The sequence below is a fragment of the Aethalodelphis obliquidens genome, unplaced genomic scaffold (genome assembly GCF_003676395.1).
Source record: "Aethalodelphis obliquidens isolate GAN/ISIS:26980383/991018 unplaced genomic scaffold, ASM367639v1 scaffold3, whole genome shotgun sequence".
In the NCBI taxonomy this organism is placed as follows: Eukaryota; Metazoa; Chordata; class Mammalia; order Artiodactyla; family Delphinidae; genus Aethalodelphis; species Aethalodelphis obliquidens.
The window spans coordinates 68,103,857-68,113,368 of NW_020837947.1; the positions used below are offsets into that span (position 1 = coordinate 68,103,857).

The window sequence follows — 9,512 nt, forward strand, 5'->3', positions numbered from 1 at the left end:
AAACATTTAGGCAACATTATGTAGGAGTTTTATAATATGGCTTGTAATTTTTATTATTTTTAAACATTATATTAACTGTTACTATAACATATTCATATGGTTCAAAATTAAAAGGTTTAAACTGATGTACAATGAAAGCTAAGGCTCCATTCAACACTTGATCCCCAGCCACTCAATTCTCTCCTAAACAGGCAACCAGAATGACCAGATTTTTGTATATGTCTAGAAAAGAGGTATTTTATACATACACAAGCAAACACATAATAACATATCCATACTCATGGCTCTATGTACCATCTAGAGCTGACATTGATTAAACAGTCATTTGGATGTCTAACAGATGTTTCAAATTCAACATGTTCAAACCGAATTCCTGCTCTTTTCCCCCCAGAAAGCTTCCCCTGCAGCTTTCCCATCCAGTCCATCACGACCCCAGCCTTCGGGCTGCTCAGTCGTCCCTAATCCCTCTCTTTTACAGCCACATCCAGTCTGTCAGGAAAGCCTACTCACTGCTTTGAAAATGTTTCCAGAATCTGGCCTCTTGCCACCACCTCCTCTGCTGTCTCCCAGGTGGCAGCTAACGGCCCCTCTCGGCGGGATCACTGCCCTCCAGGGCTCCCGATGCTCTTGCTGCCTCCATCCGGCTCTCCCACGGCCTAGTCTCTACAGAGCACAAGAGGAATCCGTTTACACTGTAAGCCATAAAATGCCACACTGTACCTCCAAATCCTGCATGGTTCCCTGTTCATGCAGAATAAAAGGCAACCTCCTTACAAGGCCCTGCGTGGACCAGCCTCCCGTCATCTTCTGAACCTTTTCCTCCTCTTTTTTCCAGCTCACTCTGCCCAGTCTCTCTGCTGCTCCCAGCGCACAGCAGACACAGTCCTGACTTAGGGCCTTTTCCTCACTCTTCTCATAGATCCTCTCCACAGACCCCCTCACCTCCTTCAAGTCTCTTCAAATTTTGCCTTCTAAGGCCCAACTTGACCACGCTGTTTGTAACAATGCACGTTATCTTCTTCCCCTCCCCCAGCCCCCATCCCGATCTCCCACGCTCTGCTCTATTCTTACCCATAGAACTTACCAGTTTCGGATATACTATATTATGTTCACATTTGTCGATTACTGATGGTCCCCTTTAACAGACTGTAAGCTCCACTACGGTTGAGATCTTTGTCTGTTTTGCTATGGACACATCCCAAGTGTGGAGTGTGATGCCTGACACATAGCAGATGCTCAAAGATATTTGTTCAACAGGTGAATGTATACATAGATGTATACTATGCATATCATTAGAACCTTGACTTTTCACTTAATGACATATTCATTCATTCGACAAATGTATCTTGGAAGTCTAGGAAGATTTTATCAGCACATACACTTTTTTCTCCTTTTTTATGGAAGCTTATTATTTCATTGGAATTGCAGCACTGGAAAGATGTACCATAATTTACATAACCAGTTCTATTGTTTCTAGTCTTTTGTTTTTACAGATAATACTGTAATAACAATCTGGTCCATATATTATTTTACATGTATAAGAGTATCTGTAGGATAAATTCCTGGAAGTGGAATTGCTGGGTCAAAGGGTATATGCTTTTTAATTATAATAGGTATTGCCAAATTGAATTCCATAGAACTTGTACTAATTTATGTTCCCTCCAGCCATGTATGAGAGTGTTTGTTTTCTCACACTTTTACCAGCAAAGTTTTATAATTTCTTATCTTTGCTAGTCTGATAGGTAGAAAATGAATTTTTAATGAAGTTTTAATTTGCATTCCTCTTATTTTGAGTGATTGGAACATTTCTTCATAGGTTTAAATGATGTTTGATTCTTTTTCTAGTTTCTAGTTATATTTTTCATCTATTTTTCTATTGGATTGTTGACCCATTCCTTATTGATTCCTAGAAGTTATCTATATAGTAGAGAAATTAGCCCTTTGCCTAAATAGGAAATGGAAATATTTTTCTCTTGTTTGTGGTTTGTCTTTTGACATTGCTTATGATTTTTGGCCTAGCAGATTTTTTAAAAGTTTTTAACGAAGTTGAATTTATCATTTTTATTAATACTTCTTTCTTCTGGGCTTTATGACAAACATAAAAGGCTATCCTCAATCTGATTTATTTAAACATTCTCAAATGACTTCTAATATTTTTGCAGTTTTGCTTTTACTTTTAAACCTTTGGTCCACCTAGAATATATTTTGACGAATTGTAAGATAGGATTCAATCATCTCTGCCCTCAATGACTATCTAGTTACCTCCAAACCATTATTTAAATAAGGCATCTTTTCTTTACTATTTCAAGATGCCATTTTTGTCTTATGTTAAATTAATAAGTGACATTAAAGAGATTTGAAATTGAATGTTCCATATTTTGGAACAGCACCCCTAAGTCTTCCCTATACCTTTACATTTTATTCTTAATTTGTATTCTGTGCCATTGATTCTTGTGTCTGTTCATGCCCCAGGACTACTTTTTCAGTTTCTAATGGCATAGAGTGAAAAGGCTAGTGCCCCATCATTGCATTTATTGTCAGAATATCCCTAAAAATTCTTGCTGCTTATTTTTACACCTGAAATTTATTTTTTTTAATATCTTTATTGGAGTATAATTGCTTTACAATGTTGTGTTAGTTTCTGCTGTACAACAAAGTGAATCAGCTATGTGTATACATATATCCCTCCACCTGAAATTTAGAATCAGCTTGTCTACTACCTCTCAAACAATGTCAAGACCAAGGTCAAAAACAACAGTAACAACAGCAACCCTGAAGTTCTGATTAAATTCACACTCTCCAATTCCAATCCTAGCTATTACCGTTACTGTACTGAAATCATTGAAAAAGTCTTTTCCTGTTTTGTCTCTGAGCTAATTCTTGCTGGACTTCTGGTTGCAGGAGCACGCATAGTTTCATCTTTATGGCTGCCCTGGGCTGTTGTCCTAGGCTCTGAGCCCCACGACCCTTATATCCCTTTATTTGTTTTTTTCATGCTATAGCATAATTTAAAGCAGTTTGTTCAAAATCATAATTATAAGGGACTTACCTTAATACGCCTTTTATTAACTTCTTTTACATAGAAGTTTTATAATCCTGAAACTATCTTGCAGTCATTCCAATTCAAGTCTGTATGTTGTGATTCTGACCTTTAAACTTGTAAGCATACCTTCCACTTGAGTTCTTAAAGATTCAGACACACGGCTGGTTTCTATGCACCCACTCAGGTGAAGTACATATTCTATCTTGCAGCTTTCTGTTCCTTAGCAAAGTGCTTAACATCTGTAGTCAATAAACATACTCCACAGGGTGCAAGAGAAAAAAGGAACTGAATAAAACAACTTTAAAATAAATGTCAGCAGGCCTCTCATAAGATTAAATTTTTAAAGCTAAAATAAAGTTCTACTCACCACTGACTAAATAGACTTTAAAATCTACAAGCAGCAGACCACAATTCACATCCACATGTATATATATATATATCCATAAAATACTGAAGAAATAAAAATTAATAAAATTGGTACATTCTAAAAATTAGAATCAGTGGCTATAGGATCTGCATGAAAAATGCAGAGCCATATATGACTTGTGATCTCATTTCTGTAGGGATGAAAAATAAAAATAACTAACAGTTACCAAATACTACTTGTTTGTCAAGAAGTCTTTTCAGGCAATCAGTCTCATGTTGATGACTGAAAGAGGCAAAGAAAAGGCCTGGAGAGGAGACCCAAGGAGCGACTTGGTCACACCCTTCTAGAGGATCATTCTCCCTGAGCAGCTTGCCTAAATTCCTCAGCAATAGAAAGGTGGGGTTTATTCCCTCAATGCGCCCATTACTTGGGGGATGCTCCCTGGCCAAAGTCCACTGAGTGTATCTGTGAGACCAGAGAGTATGAAGCCAGACCATGACTCTGGACTCCCTGGAATGGGTGACAGCAGTTGTAGCATTGTCTTTTGTGTCTTCCTGAGGCCTCTGACAAAGAGGCTGGAATTTCCTTGTATTCCAGAAAACTCAGAGATGGTATTTTGTCAAGTAGGAAGCTGTTGGCCTGAACTGACAGGGGAAACAACCATCTACTAACAACCTCTAGAAGAACAAAACCATATGAGAACTAGGAAAATGTATCTTCGAAATTGTAGAATCCACTTTGCTGAAAACAGAATTGAAATGAAGCTGCTCCTTCACAAATGTGGACAGGACTGAGCACAAAGCAAGAATACCAGCAGGCTACTGATGGCAGATATTACTGCCTTGGCAGTACAACATGACATGAGTTAGAAAATGATCTGTGAGCCCATTATTGCTACTGCTCCAGCCCTCGACAGTGTTATAATGCATGTACTCACTATCCTTCTACCCACTTAGCTGACTTCTCTAAGAGTAAGGACCACCACCTATCTCATGTACCAAGAACCTGAGCATCTAACACAGCACCTGGTATACAGTAGGTTGCTTCCTACTGCATGCTGAATAAACAAAATCAGTAATTCATATCCCATACATCTCTATGATTTCTAGAGATGTAGATTCTTTAGAACAGATTGTAGAGCTTCTAGAGATATGTAGATTTCTAGCTGAAATGCATAACTCTATGGATACATTCTATTATGTAATTAACTCATAATCCTTCAAATGGACCAATAATAGAAATAGTTTTCCTTGGGAATACTGAGTGGGGGGAGAGGGGATGGGAAATACTTATGCACAGAGTGATATGTCAAGAATACTACCTGGTCCTGGAGTTTGTTATGGGTCCTCAGCAGAGAGAGTGCAGTGGATCTTAAAGTCCAGTGGTAGGAAATAGACAGCCAAAGCAGATGGAAAGAGTGCTATGAGAAATAGGAAATATCACATATGGTTAAAAGTAAGGAAAGGCAGATCGCTAAACTTGAATCCTTGCTAATTTTAAGACCTAACATGCAGTTGCTATGTAGAAAAGGATAATTTGAACCTCATTCAATTCAATATTAAAGTGTTTCTATTTAGAACTAACTAGAGTAAAACCATTTGTTTTCAATCCTGCTAGTTGGAATCAGATGGTAATGCGTTGAATGCGTCTGCACTTTTCAAATGGAGTGAGGATGCAGAATACCCAACCTCGATGTGCTTGAATTTTTTTTTTTTTTTAATGTTAAACCCCACTTTACTAGAGTTAGTTTCTGGACACATTAACTCATTTTTTTTAGAGAAGAGAGACAATGAATCTCAGCTTGCTTACAAGCTAGGAGATCACTTTGAATTCTGCATTTCTTAACTGCAAACAGATATAGCACTTGTAACAGGTTATAAATAAACTGGTTTTCAAGCACAGAGCCAGCCCCAACAGTAATAGTACACTATTTAAAAAGACCTAAGGCAATGAATTCCATTTCCAGTGGAAAAAAGGAATCATATGGTCTTGGACAAACAATTCTGATGGTTTACTTAACAGTCACTTAGTAGTTCTTCCTTGTTCGTAGAACTTTATGATTTTTTTGAGGAGTGAAGCATTCAGCTTTAGTGGATAAATCCTTGTTAGGCTAAGACGGTCATTATCATATCCCTCTTTGCCATGAATTGTCTTATGAATGGTCATATCAATCTGTTTTGGCCAATGAGTAATTAGGGGAAGGCTGTTATTGTGCTTATGAGAATGATATTTTTCTCTGAAAAAAGATAAATATGCATTAGGAAAATGACCATTTGGGCTCTTTTTCTGCTTCCTCTTTGTTTTGTGAGAATATGATACTTGGTTGCTGTGAGGCAGGAGCTGAATGAACGCAGGTGAAGCACTCTCGCATGGCCTGGCTTCCAATAACTGGACAGCAAAAGGCAACGGTTTCTTCTTTCTTCTTCTGAGTGATCTCAGCCAAGCAGAAAGGAGAGCTTATTAGAGGCAGCAGAATGTCAAAACCCTCTGTTCTGTAAACAAACGTGTTTTGTCAAATAGTGTCTACATGATGTCAGTGAAAAAAAGGCCCCCAAAGCTAGAACATGCAGGCTATAAATAGGTCAAATGGAATCAAGGTTAGAGACAGTACCAGAGTGCCTTCTTTGTCACATAAAGGTCCAGTGATTACTAAATAGCCCGACCCCTGTGCTTTGTGACTGCTCTGGGGGTGAGGTAGCTTCTCCATCTCTCCTAGGGATGCTAGGCACCCGTTTCCCAGCCCACAGGTCTCCTGTCTCTAAAAACAAGGTTCTTTTCTTGGTGGAATGACTTCTATAAAATTTAACTACAGTAATTTCTTAGGGTCCTCAAATTAAGTTCCCAGATGGCCTCCAGGAATTAACATAGCTTCCTAAATATCAGAAACCATGGGAGCTGCATAGACTCCTACTGTACAGGAAGCCTCTAAGACAACTAAGAAAAATGCACTTTAAGCTCTTTGTTTGTGTGTTTTTGGCCGCGCCTCGCAGCTTACGGGATCTTAGTTCCCTGACCAGGGATCGAACCCAGGCCCCAGCAGTGAAAGCGCCGAGTTCTAACCACTGGACCGCCAGGGAATTCCCTAAGCTCTTTTAAAAGTAACTTTCCAAAATGGTTACAATTTTAATAACTTACATGGGGCTTAGTATCTAAGATCTAGAGTGGCTTTTCTAGGTATTGTACTCAGTAATTGGTACCAGGAGAGTTACTAAGTGTTCTCAAGACAAGTTGTACTAAAAACTGGTTCACTCAGGGAATCTTTCTTTTTGAAAATAGCCTGACTTAGTCTCAATCAGATTTTGTTAGAAAATGTAAGTGTCCCACTGAGATTTCAAAGACATACCTCACTTTCAATTTTTCACTTGACATTGCAATTCTCACCTTTTAGCTTCTGTCTCCAGAACCCGCCAGGGACTCTGCCCTTCTTGACACCTGCGTGGTGAGAGGGAGCTCTGGGTTATGCCCCTCCATAAATTCTTCCCTGGGCTCCGCATCAGGAGGGTTCCTCAAGCACATTCAGGGAAGGCTGATCAATTCTTGGCTCCCAGCCCATGCCCACTGGAAGAGCAAGGGTACTGCACAGTAATTCAGACTTGCCCGCTACAATTCCAATGTGTTTTGAAAGCAGTGCACCCCTGACGCCTACTGTTTACACAGGCACTAAATTAGGCTCTGTGCTGTAACTGTGGAAAACACATGGCTCTGCAGTCAAACAATTTGTCATTTTTCAACAAGCGACTTTCCTTCTCTGAGTCTCAGTTTCCTAATTTTCAAAATGGGGGTAATGGGAGGCATCTTACAGGGTTGCTGTGAGATTTCAGTAAGACAAGGTTTAGTAAGGAATTTAGTACCATAGCTGATCCATAGCAGATGCTCAGTCAGTGGTTGTTGCTGTATTTTCCATTGTTTCTTTTTTTTATCCACAAGGATCATCCTTATCAGTGTCATGGAAACAAGAGACTGCTGAGGGCTTCCCTGGTGGCGCAGTGGTTAAGAATCCGCCTGCCAATGCAGGGGACACTGGTTCGAGCCCTGGTCCGGGAAGACCCCACATGCCACGGAGCAACTAAGCCCATGCGCCACAACTACTGAGCCTGAGTTCTAGGGCCCGCGAGCCACAACTACTGAGCCTCTGCGCCTAGAGCTTGCGCTCCGCAACAAGTGAAACCACTGCAATGAGAAGCCCGCGCATCGCAACGAAGAGTAGCCCCCACTCACCGCAACTAGAGAAAGCCTGCGCGCAGCAACGAAGACCCAATGCAGCCAAAAATAAATAAATAAATAAATTTATTTTAAAAACAAAAAATAAGAGAGACTGCTGAGAGGTTCTGTAGATGGGATTGTGGAAATACGAGAGAGGTCTCATTTTTAGTTTACTATCAGCTTTTTCTGCCCTTCAGAGCAGATTAGCCATTCACTTTGAACTTTAATTCTCAGGGGTATATCATCTTGGAGACATTCAAGCTAGAAAGAACTGTGCCTTGAAGTGATCAAGGTGAAGGATTTGGGTAAGAGTAAAGATACCGTTTCTTCAAATTGGCCTTGGGGCAGGCAGAGCAGAATAAGAACAGAGGACAGAAGAGGTCCCCTCCCCTCCGTGGTTCGTGCTGACTCCAGGCTCTAAGGCGAAAAGCAAGTGGGGTTCTGGGATCAGGTCAATCTGACCTGACAGAACCCCCTGTGATCACCCCTACAACAGGAGGGCTGAATAGCACTGTGGGGAAGCGGAGGGAGGAGTCCTCTGGTGGGCAGGTCAAGCTGGGATCAGGACAGTAACAAGATCTCTAACTCTGCCCTTATTGGAAGCATCCACATTACTTTAAAAACCCTAAGGGAGCTAACGGTTGGGATTGGGGTGGGAGCTGAGGGTGAAGTATCAATATAAACAAGGAAAATACTAAAAACACGGATAATTTATTCCAATCTGGTTGAAGCCTGAGAAACTAGATTCCTTTTTCCAAACCAAAAGTAAGTCGCCTGCTTTCTTTTTATGTTACGCACTGTATCACTGATACCAAAAGACACACCTTCACTGTGGCCATGAAGTGAATGTCTTCAGAAGATGCTTTCCTTCTGCTTTCCTTCCTTGTGCTCAGCTGCGAATCTGGTGAATGACTCCAATAACTCAGACACACAATCCTAGGTACAACTTCCTTTCACTTCTAGAAGGGACAAAAACGATGCCTGACACAGAGGACAGACCACGTCCTTCCAGTCCTCATTAGAGAAGCCACGAAGACACACACCTGCAGAGTCAACCAACCAGGCACCAAGGCCTTTACATCTGAACAAAAATAATGACGGAAGGCGTGGGCTGAAGACTGACTCTGTGGATTTGAAAATGGCTCTGACCCTTCCTCGCTGTATGACATTGAGAAAGTGACTTGACCTGTCTGTGCCTGTGTTAATGGTTCCTACCTTTCACAGCCTGCTGCGAACATGAATGAGTCCACTTGTGCACGCATGGCTGGCACATGCTAGCACTCCCCAGTGCCAGCTGCTGTTCTTATCTATTCAAGTCTGCAAAACCCAGGTCTCTCTCATGTAACCATCTGCCTGTGCCTTGTGATATTTTGAATTCCCTCTCTGTCACTAGCTGTGTGCCCTGGAGAAAGTTACTTAATCTCCCTGAGTCTTGGTTTCCCTCCCTATAAATTGGGGGCAGTTATAATTACTTTCAAAAGTCATTGTGAGGATTAAATATTAAGGTTTTTAAAGTGCTTCCCATGTAGAGAAAAGGAAACCCTCCTACACTGTTGGGAATGTAAATTGATGCAGCCACTATGGAAACAGTATGGAGGTTCCTTAAAAAACTAAAAATACAATCACCATATGATCCAGCAATTCCACTCCTGGGCATATAACTGGAAAAGATGAAAAGCCTAATTTGAAAAGATACATGCATCCCAATGTTCACTGCAGCACTATTTACAATAGCCAAGACATGGAAACAACCCAAGTGCCCATCAACAGACAATTGGTTTAAGAAGATGTGGTATATACACAATGGTATATTACTCAGCCATAAAAAGAATGAAATATTGCCATTTGCAGCAACATGGATGGACCTACAGAATATCACACTGAGTGAAGTAAGTCAGA

At 40.6% G+C, this 9,512-nt stretch overlaps 1 protein-coding gene across 1 annotated transcript in view; it reads right to left on the reverse strand.

The window, feature by feature from the left end:
* CFAP206 (cilia and flagella associated protein 206) overlaps window positions 1-7,416 on the reverse strand; it is a 67,457-nt gene extending 60,041 nt beyond the window's left edge. The window contains exons 1-3 of the mRNA XM_027090949.1: window positions 6,754-7,416; window positions 3,050-5,902; window positions 511-663 (exon numbers count right to left, since the gene is read on the reverse strand). The gene's annotated coding sequence lies outside the window, so the exon portion shown is untranslated. The remainder of the gene's footprint in view (window positions 1-510; window positions 664-3,049; window positions 5,903-6,753) is intronic.
* Window positions 7,417-9,512: the final 2,096 nt, after the last annotated feature.